At 43.0% G+C, this 17575-nt stretch overlaps 1 protein-coding gene across 4 annotated transcripts in view; it reads right to left on the bottom strand.

Moving 5' to 3' along the window:
- PAQR8 (progestin and adipoQ receptor family member 8) overlaps positions 1-17575 on the bottom strand; it is a 117010-nt gene that overhangs the window by 55865 nt on the left and 43570 nt on the right. Inside the window, exon 3 of one of the 4 annotated variants that reach the window (XR_006217683.1) lies at positions 13125-13361. The exons of the other annotated variants lie outside the window; for them this stretch is intronic. The gene's annotated coding sequence lies outside the window, so the exon portion shown is untranslated. Of the gene's footprint in view, positions 1-13124; positions 13362-17575 lie in introns of those variants that run through there. 4 annotated transcript variants of the gene reach the window in all.

Below are 17575 nucleotides of genomic sequence, written 5' to 3'. Positions count from 1 at the left end.
AAATAGGGGTGAATATGTAACCCAAACTGGACCCTTTGGTGTTTTCTCTGGGATTGGAAGGAATTATTTGTAAAGAGATACATATCTGCTTAGTGAGGACAATTCAAACTCAGTGCTTGAGAGACTCTGTCTGAGAATGAAACCATAGACCTAGTTCTGGCCTATGCAACTTAAAGAAAACCACCTGGACTTGGATCTGGAAAAACGTCTGTTGGTAAAGGAGATAGTCATGATCCCTTTTATTTTTCCTCACTTCTGACTTGGTTGGAAGTCATGGTTGGAGCTGAAGCAGCCATCTTGAGACCATGAGGGAAAGACAAAGAGAATCACAAAGATGTCAATCCTGACATCTTTGAACCCCTCGAACAATAAATAGCAATTACCTTACTCCAGCTAAGCTTTGACAAGCTATAGACCCTAAGCCAAGTTTGTGTTTGTAAGCCTCGGAGGCACTGCCTGAGCAGGCTAGCATGGTAAGCCAAGGAGACTAAGCCAGGGCATCCTCCTCTGCCCCTACTTCTCCTCTCTGCTCCTGGTACTTGACTCTCTGGCCAGCAGCAGCTATGCATCACCAATGCCTAGGGTCCAGCTGGCCACCACCAATATATTAGGGATTCCACTGTTGGCAACAAGTGGGAACTGAGTGGTGGACTCTCAGTCTGGAGATTGGTGACTATGTGAGTCCCCTTGTTTCTGGCTAGCTGCCCAAGTTGATATGCTGGGCTCACAGGAGTATAGGATGCACAGGACTCTGGATGTCACTGGGGCAGAGTGACATTGACCAGTGAGGTAGCCATCCCTCCTACCTACCTGGCCAGGCCCCTCCCACGTATGCTGATAAGCTCTTTCTCGCAAGAATATCTGCAGCAAAAGGCAACTACAGAGGAGAAGCATGAGTAACACCCACATGGCCCACAGCAAACAAATGGGGCAGGGCACGAGTTTTCTCTCCTGTTACAGAAGTGCTTACATGATAATCTTTGACTTTACTTTTTGGCTCACAAAGTCTAAAATGTTTACTACTAATATTATAGAAAAATTTAGTAAGCTTTTTCTATAATATTATTACATCTTTTTCTATTGCTCTAGGCAATACCTGTTATGGTAGTGAGAAAAAAAGTCCCCTTTTTAAAAAGACACTTCAGGGGCGCCTGGGTGGCTCAGTCGGTTAAGCGTCCGACTTGGGCTCAGGTCACGATCTCGCGGTCCGTGAGTTCGAGCCCCGCGTCGGGCTCTGGGCTGATGGCTCAGAGCCTGGAGCCTGTTTCAGATTCTGTGTCTCCCTCTCTCTGACCCTCCCCTGTTCATGCTCTGTCTCTCTCTGTCTCAAAAATAAATAAACATTAAAAAAAAAAGACACTTCAGTCAAGTTTCTTGTGATTTGTAGCAAAAAACATGCCTAACTTATTCTTGTAAGTAGGACTTCACTAGACAAAGATGTTCTAGGTAGAGTTTTTGGGGGCACAAATGAGAAACAAATATCCCTGAACAGGGACAGAGAAACAGCAGCTGATGAGCCAGCCATGTGTGAGGAAAACAAGACCTCTAGTGTGGCTTGAGAACAAGGTTAGCAGCAGAGCCAAGTAATTAAAGACATCTTTCAAAATTGTATGTCGACCCATTAGTGGGAAAAAACCCAAATGTCCTTTACCGGGGAATGGTCAAACAAACTGCCATACCTCTGTCTTATGGAGTACCACTCAGCGATAAAACAGAATGAATCATTGATACAGGCAACAGCTTGAATAGGTCTCAAGGGAGTTATGCTGAGTGGAAAAAAAAAAATCTCAAAAGGTTATATACTGAATGGTTCCATTTATATGACATTATTGAAATGACAAAATTATAGAGATGGAGAACAGATTTGTGTGTGCCACAGGTTAGGGCATGGGGAAAGGGCTGTGGCTATAAAAAACCACAAGGAATTCCCATGATGGAACTGTTCTGTATCTTGACTGTGGTGGTGGCACGTGAATCTACACCTGTGATAAACTGTGCACACAAAATGAGTGCACACAAAAGTGGTTACATTTGAACCAGGTGGGTGGATTGCATTCATGTCAATATCCTGATTGTAATATTGCACTCTGGTTATGCAAGATGTTACCATTGGAGGAAACTGGATAAAAGGTATATGAGATTCCTCTGTGATATTTCTTTTTTAAAAAATATTTTTTTATTTGTTGAGAGAGAGAGAGAGAGAGAGAGAGAGAGAGAATGAGGATGAGTGGGGAAGGGCAGAGAGAAAGGGAGAGAGAGAGAATCCCAAGCAGGCTCTATGCTCAGCTCAGAGCCCGATGTGGGCCCCAGTCCCATGAACTGTGAGATCATGACCTGAGCCAAAATCAAGAGTTGGACGCTTAACTGGCTGAGCCACCCAGGAGCCCTTCCTCTGTGATACGTCTTACAACTGATGTGAATCTACAAATATCTCAAAATAACAAACTAAAAAATACATGAAAAAGGGATGGTAGCTTTACTATGAGAAAACAGGACAAGATGTTGAAGAAAGATGGAGGAATGTGTGTTCATAACAGAAGTTGGGAATACTGAGAATCTGGATATGTAGCAAGCCAACTCGACTCATATGGAACTTGTTGTATCAACACTATCGGAAACTTCATTCATATTCACTGAATTCTATTTCAAGTAATTTGAGAACCTGTTATATTTCAGGCAACTTGATAGAACATTTTCTACTGGCTTCCCTTGAATTAAATTATAAAATGAGCTCTTCTTGGGGAAAACTTTTAACCTACCAGTACATTGATTTATATGCAATATGCTACTTATTTTATTTCCTGTTCATATATGTGGAAGACAAAAAAAGAAACTTTTCTAAAAATATTCAGTGTAAGTAACTAAATAAGTTATTCTTGGAATTAAAGACAAAAGGGAACCCTCGTTACTATTGTGTTTCTCAAGGTAAGGTATGTTCTCTTAACGTTTTTACATTAATTGAATATAAAAGTTTAAAATACTGTTGCAAACCAATCATAAAAAGTAGCCCTGTCTAAGGGCCTTTCTTGCTTGAAGAAGCTGAAGTTTTTGCACTTTTCCTACTTCAAAATACCTAAAATACTGTCTGCATAGGGAATATTGGCATTTTTTAAGATTACAATAGTTCCTATTTGTGGTCTATATAATGGCTTTCCTATGAACTCCCAAAATTTCCAATTATTCAACATACATCACAGTTACTTATTGTGATTTTAGAGGACGTTAAATATCAGTTCAAGTTATCCCCATTAAGAAAGTGGGGGAAATGTTTGTGTATAAAGATATATTTTCATGGTTATTAGCTTGAAAATAAAAAAACCCAAGAATGATACGGTGTAGCAGTACATAGACCGCTGTCTTTGCTAACGCAAGGTAACTATGTTTTGTTTTATGTGCTTTGCAAAGGTTCTGCATTTTCATCTTCATCCTCCTCCAACAAGTCACCAAGTATCTTGTTTGCTCTCACTTATGATTATTGTACATGTTTATCTTTCTGCTTTCCAGACTCGCTTTCTATTTCAAATGGATTTCTCCACTCAGATCAAAAGCACACTGTCCCATTGGCACTTCCTTAAAATGCTGCTGGGGAACAGGTCAGGCAGATGCCTGGGGGTTGAGGTCGGCTTCTCTCCTGCTTTGGAAACCACTCTTTCAGGAGATTCCTAGACTCCTCCCTCTTGCTGAATTCTTTTCATCCAGGATTGTTAGGAGGTTCCTGAGCAACATCAAAATCCAGTGGTTGAGCATCTCAGTGTGCTCTGGGGGTCTAAGAGATGCTGATTGAAATCATCCCGTGCTCCTTGTAATCCATTTCTGAACTATCAGGGCTTATAGTTCCTTGTAAAGTCTCAGCCTCATCAGCAGCAGCAAGCTGAGCTCTAGATTCTTTCCTCATAAAAAAGCCTTGGTTTGGGGGCTCCTCAGCATGGCATAGAACATCTCCAACCTCCTACAGCCACAGCGAATGCAGCTCAGAGCACAGGGCAACTGCATTTCTCACTGTGGTGAGGACAGAAGCACATGGGCTGCAAGCAGGATTTAAAAGAGCATCAAAAGTATAGAAAAGAAGGAAAGATAGTGTATTGTAAATAGTAAGGATAAGTATTGTTTTGTAAGATGTTTATTTTAGTTATATTTGTGTATACATATGTTAGGTCATAATGTAACACACATATATTACATATTCAGCATATAATATATAGCATGTAATTGTAATATTGTATGTACTATAATATGCTATACTGTATATATGGTATTATAGTAAATATAGTGTATGATCTTATATATATAATTATATATGTATACCATAAGTATTTTTTACATTTGACCCTATATATATATATATATATATATATATGTACATACATACAACTAAAACAAACATTTTACAAAATAATACTTCCCTTTACCATGTACAATAGACTATCTTTTCTCTTTTATATATTATATATTTTATATGTAATTTATAATACATAATTATATATTATAGAGTACATAATTTATATAATTATATATTATATTATTACATTAAAATATATTATAACTAAAATTATATTTAATACTTCTTATTGTAGAAAAATCTCTAGAGTAAGCCTTCTAGCAAGATGGGTCTTATATAATGTAAACTCTATTACTTTTGCCATAGTCTATCGGGTAAAAGCAAGTCATAGATCCCACCTACACTCAAAGAGGGGATCACACAGAGGCATGAACACTAGTAAGTGGGAATCATGAAGGGTCACCCTAGCATCTATCTGCTGCAGACACCATGAAAAGCCAGGCCTTGGTCATATACCAGCTCAGTTACCAGAAGATGGGGGTGGGAAAGCTTTCTGGAAAATTAAAGCTATAGCTTCCAGTTCACATGAAAATGAAAGAGACAATCTGAAAATAGAATTGCTGAGATACGGCAACCACTGAGTATGGTACAGGAAATGGAAGAGAGAAGCATGACTCAGGGCTTTATAGCCAGTGATTGGAAAGAGGGCAATGCTATTACTGAATCTGGGGACACAAGCAGAATGACAGAGAAGGGAGGAAAATGAAGAGATTTACTTGAAGTTGCCATAGGATGTCCTCCTGGAGCTCAGGACAGAAGCCCGAGACACAGATTTGGATATCATCAACCTAGGAGTGGATGACATTGACAGCTGTAGGAATATATGGTACGTTTGTGTGTGTAGCAGTAGGAGATCATGGCCACACACTCCCCTGCTGAAAGCCTTCCCACATTTCCAAACAAAGTCCTCAAGCTTGCAAGGTCCTTCACAGTTTTATTCTTGCTTACCTCTCTGGACTCTTGGTAGACCCTCTCCTTAGAACACTATTTTACTTTGCACAGGTCTCCAAAATTTCCGGTGCTCTGTATTTTCTCTGAGTCCTTTCTGGCCATTTTCCCACTGCACAGAACACTCTTCATCCCTCCTTATATCATTGCCTGGCTACAAATCCTTTGGGTTTCCATGCAGATCATGCCCCCTGGAAAGTCTTCCATCATTCCCTGAGACAGTGTAGCTACCCCTCTTTGTGCTTCCAGAGCAGGCTGTATTTCTGCAATACTAATGGCACGAAGTTGTCTTCGCCTATTTCCTGTCTCTTAACTAGCTTCCTGAAGGCAGAGATGGGTTTCACTTACACTTGTATCTCCAGTTCCTAGCACAGTCCTTAGCACACACAAGACGCTTGATGAGTACTTGTTGAATAAATGAGGAGTGGATGTTAACATTTCTCTCTTGGTTAAAATGTATTTACTTATAAATATCAGAAAACTCCATCCAAAAAGGGATTAATGCTTAAGCAAAAAAGGGACTTAATGAGTAAGCAAAGAAGTCCTGATGCTATGTTGTTTTTAGGTGTAATTTGGTGCAGAGGCCCAAATGGTATCACCAGGACTGTTTCTCTTCCTTCATCCTTTGGCTTTTCTCCCTCTGGCTTAGCTCCATTCCTAAGCTGGGTCTCCCTTGTGATGGCAGGATGGCTGTATTTGCATCTGGTCTTCTATCTTCAACACTTTCAAGCCTAATGGGAAAAAGTGCCTCACTCCCAGAAGCCTTAGCAGAAATCTCCTGGAGTCTCAGTGATTCTGAGAGGAGGTCTCCTGCCCACTCCTGAACCAATCACTGTTTGTCCAAGAGAATGAAAAACTCTGATTAGTCAGGCCTAGGTAACGTGCCATGCTCAGATCTTCTGGAGCAGGAGGTTGGGAAGGTATAGACTCTCCAGATAGAAATCTTGGATTTGCCCTGGAATTGTAGGGAGGAAATCCCCCAAAAAGCAAATTTCCATTAGAGCAATGCCTATAATTCAAGGGATGGGGAGGATAAGTATCCAGCAAAGAAATTCTAAGTAAGAGAGACAGGCAAAGAACTAAAAAGAATGTTTAGTGCCATCAAAGGAAAGTAGACAATTATTTAATACAAACCATGTGAGAGAATCTTTTCATGCAATATCTCCATTTAATCCTCACAATAACCCAGATATGTAGACTTTTAAAAATCTTAGTTGATGGAGGGGAGCCTGGGTGGCTCAGTCGGTTAAAAGTCCAGCTTCAGCTCAGGTCATGATCTGGCAATTCGTGAGTTCAAGCCCCGCCTGGGGCTCTGTGCTGGACAGCTCAGAGCCTGGAGCCTGCTTTGGATTCTGTGTCTCCCTCTCTCTCCACTCCTCCCCTACTTGCACTCTGTCTCTCTTTCTCTCTCTCAAAAATAAACAAGCATTAAAAAAAAAAAAAGAGTCTCAAGGTAAACTGAGTCTGAGAGGATATGTGACTCGTCCTAGTAAATGGTGTAGCTGGAACAGGAACTCTGTCTCCAGGAAACCAGGCTGTGACAGGAGTTCAGCAAGATGTCAAATCCAGCAAGAGGGCTGAGGTGAGTGAGTGCTATGATGAGGACTGGATATTTGGAAATAGGAAGTTCCAGCAGACTCATGATGTCTATTTCAGAAGAGCTGTGAGGGCCACAGGGATTGAGAAACAAGGAGGTGGCAACACTTCCAGACAGTTTGACAATGAAAAAGAGAGAGGGGGCACCAATATATATACCTGTTTACATGTGTCTCCCCAGTCACAAAGTGTGCTCCTCAAAAACAAAGAGTTTGTTTTTATGTCTCCAGCCTAGAAGAGGCCTTGCACATAGTGTTCATCACCAGCATTTGGTACTTTCATGAGTAAATGACTGAATGAATGGAAGAAAAAAAAACTAAATCCCAAGAGGAAAGGAAGGTAGAGAAATATAGAGATAGAATAGATTTGAGCATGTTTCTAGGGCAAGTGCAAAGAGGTTGACAATGAAAGAAAAAGTTGGTGAATGAAGCTGAGTCCCCTATGTGGTTCCAATTCCAAATCCCATGGAGGAATAAGTCTTAACATAAAGGTTTCAATTTTTCTTTCCCCAAAGCAAGAGAGAGGGAGGAAAGCATAGGCTAATGATCCTCGGAAAGTCTAGGGTAAAGGGGAGAAAAGCCACAGTCCTACTGTGAAATAGTAAAGGTGCCTATCTCTGTAACTCTGTTGAATGTTCCTTCAAGGCAGTCCCAATATTTTCATTTATGTCTCACCCCAGAGTGGCAGGCATAGAATAGAAACTAAAATAAATGTATAAATGTAGCAGACCAAATTGAATAAAATTAAATTCTCTTTTATGAAAATTTGAGCACCACCTACAGAAAGCAGGACCACAATATAATCCTGGTTTGGTGGCTTGTCAGGACTTTGTAGGGTGCTGCGGGAAGATGGAGGAAGGCAGTACAATGTGTACATGTGATCTACTCTACAGAATGTGTTTGCCGGGTAAATAGCTCCTTATCATTTTCTTTGTAAATACAAGCTTACACCCTACTTCTTCAGAACACCTGGGCTTGGGCAGTGATGACTAGGTTGAGCACATATAATCACGGGTCTGTTTTGGGAAATTATAAGATGTGAAGTCCCAGAGGCTAGCAATCAGGAGTGATTTACTAAGCCTCCCGTGGGCCAGCACCAGCCATCCCTCTTAGCACATTGACTCAGCCAGCACTGACACCTGTTCAGCAGGCCACACTGCCTCTGCCCTCATGCCCCATCTGCCCACTCCCAAAGGGTCTATGAGAGTGGCCAATTGAGTAGAGCATTGCGCTGCCAGGGGTGCCTCCCTGCAGTAGAAGGTAGACTGGCCTTGAACTCTAACACAGCTTTAATGCTTCACCTGCAGAATGAGGTAACGGGGAAAATGGCTGATTGATGATCAGAACAACGGTAAATGGAAAAAATAAAATGATCTACAGTGAAAAACTCACTCCCCTGGCTGTGTTTAGTCTCTAATGGGAAAAAGGATAAAGTCAACGAACGGGGAAGGGTGGAATAGGAGGTGGGGTGGGGGTATCAGGAGGTCCCTTGGCCACTAGGATGCAACTTTTTGGCTATATTCTTGTGGGGAGGACCAAAGAAAGGGGGGGTGCTGTAGAGAACGGAGTGTAACCCCACCTCTTTGTTGTAATGGAGGGCCAAGAACAGGGCTGGGTGAGGCAGGAAAGCAGGAGGAACTCACCTGCCCATCTCCAGAGATTTCTGGCTTTCCTATTTGTACAAGCAGGCAGTTTATCTCCATGTAAGCTCTTTGGAATTCTTACTTTGTACACAGTTGGTGTGTGTGCTTTGTGCAGAGGCTCAGAAAGAGGCAGGAAGGGGAAGGAAGTTTGGCACTGAAGACATCCAGAATGGGGTTCTTCATATATGAATCTTTTACCTAATTTCAAGCAAATGTATCAGCTCCCTTTACCCCTTCCACGTACCCAGCTATCAGGCACAGAGTTTCCATCTTTACTGACAGGTGTATATTAATCTACTGCCCTTTATGGTAGAATGTTGATTGTGTCTGTTATGTCTATTATGGCAACAAGGGCCAGCACGGGGAAAAACTGTGCAACAGTTGAACCTTATCTTCAGCTCCCCTTTGTCCTGGCCCTGTTCTCCCTACCAACTTATAGCACAATCACGTTGTTAAGGAGCTTAGTCAATTTCTGGTTTAAGGGGTGACCTTTCTTATGGTGTTTTTTCATTCTGATAACAGACCTTATATTTTGCTTTTCTGTACATAATCTCATTTGGCCAGCAACCCTGTGAAGAAGGGAGTATAGCTTATTATTTCCCAAAAGGTATTTTTGGCCACTTACAAAATGAACTATCATTGGAGCGCCAGGTGGCAAAGAGCTCAGTCAGTGAAGCATCTGACTCTTGATTTCGGCTCAGGTCACAATCTCACAGTCGTGAGACTGAGCACAGTGTTGGACTCCATGCTGAGTGTGGAGCCTGCTTAAGATTCTCTCTCTCTCTCTCTCTCTCTCTCTCTCTCTCTCTCTGCCCTCCCCCTCCCCTGTGCATGCGCGCTCTCTCTCCTAAGGAAAAAAAAATGAAGTATCATTTATTGAGTACTTTTTACTTACCCAATGCCTTACATATCTCAACTAATCATCATAACTACTCTTGGAGGCTGATAATATCAATCCTTAGTTTACAGAGGAGAAAGCTAGGTGTAGGTAACTTGCCAGAGGTCATATAGCCAAATTAGTGGCAAAACCAGGATTAAGACCTAAGTGTGGCCAAGTCCAAATCCTGTGCTTTTATTTCCTACATCATTCTGTCAGGGCAGAAGGCCAGGTAGATTTGGTCTGTCCATTTGCTAAGGGATCTTTTTTTCTCTTTTAAAAATGGAGGTTCAGAGAATGATTTTGCAGAACTAACAGAGCTGGGGCTACAGCCTTCTTCAATAAATGATGTCAGAAGACAAATTCCTACATCTGGAGGGATCTGATTGCTATTCTGGATTTCCAGGCACAATAATGAGCATAAAATAATCTTCCTAATACCTGACTATAATACCTGATTCTTACTCCATAAATTTAGTCCAAATAAAATGGAAGAATCTCCTAAACCTCTTGCAATCCAATTTCCTCCCCACCTATTCCACTGGACTTATTCCTGTCGAGTTTCCCTGTGATCTCCTGGCTGAATTATTTTACTTTATATTTGTATCTGTCTTGGCCATGCTGTAGCATTTACTGATGACCACTTATGGAAACTCTCCCTTCCCTGGATTTTGGGGCATCTGTCTTTCCTGGTTTTAGTCCCATTTCTCTGGCCTCTCCTTCTCAGCCTCTTTCAAAGGTTCAGGTTTCTCTGACTGTCTATATCTGTCATGGTTTAGGTACAAAGGATAGAACCTATCCTGGCTGGTTTAAGTAGAAAGGGATAATTACAAGGTATTAATTGGCTTACAGAACCAGTGGGAGAGTTGAATAAGAAGACTTTAGGCTCAATTACCAGGAACAAAGCCACACTCAGGACCGAGTTGCTAAGGAAGCTGCTGCTTCTGCCACGGTTGGGAAGTGCCTGCTGAGCCAGGAGATCATGGCTACAGCTGCCCGCCTGGGATCCAGAGTTCCTACCCTTCATACCAGCAAGATGGATACCTTCTGCCTTGCCTGCCACCCACCCCACCACCACCAGTTCAGTTCTGACACTGGAGTCTTCTGTGAGGTGTGTCCAATTGGCAGAACCCAAATCACATCCTTGGAAATCCTAGCTTCAGGGAGTCTCCAAAATGTTTTTAGCTTCCAGATTTGTAGTATGGAAAGGTGCACTCAAGGGAGATTGAAATAGATGTTGAGTCACATAGTCCCTTAAACTTTAGTGTTCTTCAGAATTATGTTCTTAGCCATTTTCTTATCTCTCAGCAATTCATGGTTTCAACCACCATCTGGGTTATCTCTAACCCTGGGCTCCAGACTCAAATGTCCAGCTGGCTGCTAGACAGCTCCACTTCCTCTGAAGTCACATGCTGTCCTGTATCTTCTTTATCAGTGAGTGACACCACCATCTATCCAGTAATCCAAGCCAGAAACTGGGGACATTACCATGTCTCTCATTTGTCCCATGCAAATAGTTGTTGAGGTATGCAACTGGCCTATATTTTCCTGCAATTAGATGGAGCCATGTGACTTTATCCTGGCCCATATAATCTGAACATAGGTTATGTGAGCAAAGTCCGGGTGAATCTTGTGGAAAACTTTCCTACATGACCTGCGTTCTCTTTTCCTACCTGCCAACTTGATGGAGAGAACTTCAGGAGCCTAGAGCAGAGCCATAGTAATAAGGAGCATGGGTCCCAGAAGGACTCAGTGGAGCTCTGCAAATCCACTGATCTGCACTGTACTATGACATGGGGGTGAGGGTCATGAAAATGAGCATTAAGAGGGGGACAAGATTTACTCTGACCCCAGCTGCTGCCCCACTGGATCTATCACTGTATTTGTGCCAAGACTACATTTCCCATGGACTGCTCCCAGCCAAGGACTAAGTGTGGTGAGTGTAGAAATTCAGACCCATTCCTGCAAGACATGGGATTCCTACAGCAGGTGACTCTGACTCACGGAATCTCCACTGACCTGGCTGAATCTTTCTTGAAACTACACTGAAGTCCAGGAATCTCCCTACCCAAACTTCTTTCCTTGCTGCTCTTGAAAGAGCAGGCCTAGGCCGGCCAACTAGTGACTATGTCCCTGACATGGCCGCAGAAAGAAGTTCCCACTCAAACCTCAGACCACGCCTCCTCCCCTTCAGTAACTTATGTTTTCTAGGAAAGCAGGCTACCGATTGATGCATTCTTCTGAAGTCTAAGGTGGGAGGAAGGGGAGTGTGAGAGGCGTGGAAAGTGTGAGTAGAAGAGGGAGGGCTTCTCTCAGGTAGGGGCCAGAGGCAGGAGCCCTCAACCCTGTCCAGGCTTAGAATGACCTGGGAGCATTTTAATAACTGACCCCTCCCCAAACCAATTAAATCAGAGTCTCTGGGGATGGTGTTTGGTGCTAGGTATTTATATAGCACAGTAAGGCTGACAGCCAATGGTTAATAGGTGACCAGTGAGAAACATTCTGTATACACTGAGGCCAAACATGTTAAACAACCTCAGACACACTGGTTCTTAAACTTCAGGTGCATCAGAATCTCCTGGAAAACTTGTTCAAACACAGATTGCTGAGCCCCACCCCCAGAGTTTCTGATTCAGTGGGTCTGTGACCATCAGGCCCAACATTTGCATTTTTAACAAGTTCCAGGTGATGCTGATAATTGCTGATCTGGGACCACACCTTGGCAGCCATTGTTCTATCCTTCCCCAGCCAATCGGCTGAGGCCACGACTCTTCCCCAGCCAATTGGCTAGGGCCATGATCCCTATAAAACCTTTGTGCTTTTGAAACTCTCCCTCTCCCCCTCTCCCCCTCTCCCCCTCTCCCCCTCTCCTCCTCTCCCCCTCTCCCCCCTCCCCCCCTCCCCCCTCCCTCCCTCCCTCCCCCCTCCCTCCCTCCCCCCCTCCCCCCTCCCCCCCCCCCCTCCCCCCCTCCCCCCTCCCCCCCCTCCCCCTCCCCCCTCCCTCCCTCCCCCCTCCCCCCTCCCCCTCCCCCCTCCCTCCCTCCCTCCCCCTCTCCCCCTCCCCCTCTCCCTCCCTCCCCCCCCCCCCCCCCCCCCCCCCCGTATCTCATCGTGCGTCGGTGCAGGTAGGGGATTGAGCTTGAGCTAGCACGAATAAAGGCTCTTTGCTTTTGCATTGGACTCGGCTCCCTGGTGGTCTTTGGGGATCACGAATTCTGGGCATAACACTTTCCTTCAGTGGTATCAGGTCCACACTTGTGGTCTGAAAGCTCTTCTCTCCTCCCTTGGCATCTGTTTATCCTCCACAGGTGTTTCCCCCCATAAACCTCTTGCATGTCTAATCTCATCCTGGCATCTGCTTCTCAGTGGACCTGAACTAACACAGGGGGAAATAAACCTTTATCGTATCATACCATAAAGATTTTAGGGGTTGTTAGCTATAGTAGTTAGCATACCCCAGTTAACCATCAAGTTTTGATTATTTCTAAAATTTAGTCTCTCCTTTTGTAACTGTCTTAGGTTAGGCCTCATGAGTTAATTGTTCACCCTCCTGAATGAGTCTTCTGTGCCTGGTCTTGGTAAGCAATTCAGCTTCAGAAACCACCACCTTCACGGTGATCTTTCTACTATTAACCACCACATTTTAAACACTACACAAGCACCGAATACATGTTCTTTCACTTATCACAGCAACCTTACAAGAAAATTGTTATTAGCTCTAGTTTATACAAAGGAAACTACGATTTAGAGATGTTAAATATCTTGTCCAATGTTATATATCTCATAAGTAACAGAATTGGGGTTTGAACTCCGATCTGTCCGTTACCAAAGTTTGTGTTCTTTTCACCCCGATGAACTTGGTTTAAAACTCTTTTTCCTCTTGTCATATACCACAGCAAACGACATTCACACGCATTATCTACTCCCTTGAGTGAATCTCAGTTCTGATGCAAACTGACCTAGAAAGTGAAGTAAACAGACAGCAGACTACTCAGGGAAGACATATTATTAAAAAAACTAATAAAAGCATTTTCTAAATATGTAAGTAAGTAGAATATCCACTTAATGATGTTGATGCCCGATGCATGTTCTCTTCATTTCCGTTTTCTCTCCTTTTTAAACTAAAAATGTAATCATTAAAAAAAAAAATAGAAAAAATATAAAACTATAAACAAACTCAATATTGGGGCGCCTGGGTAGCTCAGTCGGTTAAGCATCCGACTCTTGATTTCAGCTCAGGTCGTGATCTCACGGTTCCTGAGTTCGAGCCCTGCATCGGGTTTTGCGCTAACATCGCAAAGCCTGCTTAGGATTCTCTCTCTTCCTCTCTCTCTCTCTCCCTCTCAAAAAAATAAATAAACACTAAAAAATTAAAAAAAAAACGCAATAGTTTAGAATTAGAGTTTCTCTCAGGAGCCTCTCTAAAAGCTGGAACAGAGATAAGCTGCGATGGTAGTTATGCATGCTATTTCCACAGCTCTGGAGATAACTCCATTCAAAATAACATTTAAAAGCAAGTGGCTCAGGGTACTGTTATATAAATGTATAACCAAGCACCAACTTTAATTTCTTAAAATCAAGTCATTTGTAATTTCAATTCTTTATTATTTCCAAATTTTTAAATAATTTTATTATTATTTCCAAATTTTATTAATTTTTAAATGCAACATAGAAGCAATCTCCATGCATAGGCGTGAGGATTGCCACACCTCACCATGCTACATGCAAAGCTGAGTCATGCCTGCTAAATAGCTTTCAGAGGCTGCACATCCTATTGAGGATAAGGAGTAAATTCTTCGACCAGCATTCCAGGCCCTCTGTGAACTGACCCTTGTTCCATAGGGCAGTCTGCATATCTACCCTCCACCCCAGCCCTAGTAAACCAGTGATGAGCTCATCAACTTCCTCCTGCCATTCCATCTTTGCAAATGCTATCCCTCCTGGAGGGAAGGTCTTTCTCCCACTTCCACTCTTGTTTTCTGAAAATGCTAAGAATTCACCAATACACAGTTTATGTACTGCCTTTTCCAAAGAGCTCTCCCTGAAATTACTCTCAGCCATACCCAACTCCCAGAGAGAATTAGGTGCCCTCCCCACCACTGCTCTCGCCTCACCGCTTTCTTCCCTGAGGCTCCTACAGCACCCTCTGTCCCAGCACACTATTGCAATTGTATAATTACATAGCGGTTCTCCCCATGAACTGGCTTCATTCTTAAAGTTGGAAATTGATTTTAAGTAAATATATTACTCTAAAATAGTGCTTAGCAAAAAAAAAAAAAAAAAATGCTTGTTAAATGAGTGAGTGACTAACAGGAAGGAATGAATTAAAATGTTGGCTTTTCTAGTACACAATTTATGTGTGCTCTATGTAATTTATAAGGATGATTCATTTGCCAATATAAAAAAAAGGAGTTTGTATCCTGTCATGGGCATCTAAGTGTATTATTGGCTTAGCTAACATTTGGGGTGAGAATTTTAGGAACTGGGAGTTAGGGAAGGAAACTAATTAAGTGGTTATTAGTGGACTTACTGAGGAGTCCATGAACTCACTGAAATAATATGCAAAATTGCGTTTGTGTGTATATGCACAAATATGCACTCATATTCATGTATTCTCCCTATCAAGCAGGTCAACAAGGTTTTTCAAGAGGACAAGTGCAAAGCAGTCGGATCTATTCCAGACAGAGCACCATGGAAACACTCTGCTGGACAATGAGGGGAAGTGGAGCGGATAGGCCATCATAAGAATAATGAGTTGGAAGCTCTAAAGAAGGGGTGATTCATACATTTTAATTTATGATTGGGTTCTTATGTGGTGGAGTGTTTTACCATCAAAGATAGCATAAAAATATAGCATATTTACCAATTCAAGTGTCACAGGCCAAATTTTACATCCCTCCCCCCGCCCCCCAACACCTCTGCTCATGAGTCTGTGTCTGCCCTTTGCGTGTTGTTGAGGGTAAGGAGGACAGGAGAATTGGAAAGTGCAGAGAAAGACTAAATTGATTTATACACATAAAATTGATTTGTATATATACTTGCGGAAGAAGTGTAAATCTAGAGGTGGAGGCAAGGTCTTTTGGAGTTTTGCCAGCAGGAGAAATGAGAGATTCAGAGAGCAGCAGCTGGAATACATGAAACCTTAGGAATGAGCTGTCTCCATAGGATTTTTAGGAAGGATAATTTATTTTTTATTTTTAGGAAGTGTGTCTTTGCCACATTTTCACCAGGCTTCAGTAAAGACATAAATTGATTTTCAAGGTCTTAGGCATCAGATTTATGTGTTTTTAGCGTGGGTGCCATGTGGCAATAGGCCTCTAAGCAAGCCTCGAATTATTTGTTCAGGTTACACAGGTTTGCCGGCTTGTTCTGCCATGAAGCAGCCTGAAGGCCCCACCTGACTTGCCTCTTTCTGGTCTGGGTTGGGTGGGTTGGGGAATGGTGAGTCACGAGAGGCTAATTGACCCCCTATCGGTAGTTTCACTGACCAAGGCACGCCCAAGTTTCTATTTGTTTTGTCTGGGCCATTCTTCAGGTGGGGAAACCTTCCCCAGGACAAACCACTAAGACTCTGGAGGAAAGCACAGAAAAGATGGCACTGTTTTCTCCTGGGCATTTTTTTAAAAGTTTTTATTTATTTTTATTTTCGAGAAAGAGAGAGAGCGTGAATGGGGTAGGTGCAGATAGAGAGGGGGACAAAGGATTTGAAGCAGGCTCTGCACTGACAGCAGAGACTGATGTGGGGCTTGAACTCACTGTGAACAGTGAAATGATGACCTGAGCTGAAGACAGACGCTTAACTGACTGAGCCACCCAGGCGCCCTACTCCTGGGTATTTTTTTAATGACTTGATTTTTTTTTTCTGTTAAAATATAATTAATTATAACAACTTAAAAAACATCACAATGAACACTGTAGTGTGCTGCTCAAATCCAGACCCTTCTTTCAGGCATGTATTCTTTTAGCTAGCTGCAGGGAGGGTGGATGGCTGACAGATCCCAGCTAACCTCCTCCACCCTGAGATTATCCTCTGCTGAACTGAGCAGCTTCATCCAAATTATGTCCCCTTCCCAGGGGACATAGCAGCCCCCACCCAATGACTGGTCAAGGTCCCCAAAGTGAGGGCAACTCTTCAGGGCCATCCCAGTTCCAGAGACTTTCTTGGGGTCTGCAGAAGCCTGTGTTGTGACAGCTTCAGTCAAGCTTCCCTGCTCAATTCTACTTCTTTACACTCCCACAAATGCTGATCTAAGAGTGCCCTCTAATAAGCCTCCTGCATGTTGCTCTCCATGGCAGACTCTGCCTCCCAGGAAACCCAGCTTGTGACAGCTGATTGCGGGAGTGGCGCAAGAAAGTAGGTGCTAAATCTGAGTCACCCACCAGCTATCTGGAAATAAGGACCCCATCAAGAGCATGGATAAAGCCGGGCCCGCAGCAGTGGTATGATTGTTGACAGTTTCTGGAATGGCATACTTTTGGAATGGAGGGCACTGGTTGGGGCAATGGAACCAGTATTTGAGAAGCATGAGGAAATTGGTAATTATAAGGGCAAGAGATGCTCTGGAGAAAGACAAGGAAAGGCTGAGCACAATTAATCAGTAATTAATGGCTAAACATGAAAGCCAGAGGGCCTCTTTGCAGAGCACAATGAGACTGTCATTTCCAATAGCTGGAGGGCAGCTAAAATCAAAGATCAGGCTCAAGATTTAAGCATCAAATTAGCAGAGCTCCAGAAGACATTAACTTTTCAGTGGCGGGTCTGCTACACTTAGGTTGAAGCTCTAATTGGGAAAGAGTGTGACCCTGATAAATGGGAGGTGGGTATTTGGGTTGATGTGACAGAAATCTTGAAGCTGCATATTCCCTTGAAGCCTCTAGGTGTGCATAAAGGGCCTACTCCTTGTCAAAGGCTGGTACTCATCACTCCCATAAGGATGGTACTTATGCCTCTGACTTGCAAGACAACATATGTCCTATCCGAATCTGCCACCATTTCCCTTCTCGCCACTAGACCCATCATAACCCATTATAGTCAATAACATAGTGCATTAAGTCACAACAAATGCAGTCACAGATGCACTGGGTCTGCAAGAAGAAGAAAGGAACTATACCCTGAAGGAGCTGCAGGACATAGCCAATATGAGCTAAGAGAGGATGTACAGGATTGGATTCT

The sequence above is a fragment of the Panthera tigris genome, chromosome B2 (genome assembly GCF_018350195.1).
Source record: "Panthera tigris isolate Pti1 chromosome B2, P.tigris_Pti1_mat1.1, whole genome shotgun sequence".
In the NCBI taxonomy this organism is placed as follows: Eukaryota; Metazoa; Chordata; class Mammalia; order Carnivora; family Felidae; genus Panthera; species Panthera tigris.
The sequence above is the reverse complement of the archived record's forward strand: the minus strand, read 5'-3'. Positions and strand labels throughout refer to the sequence as shown.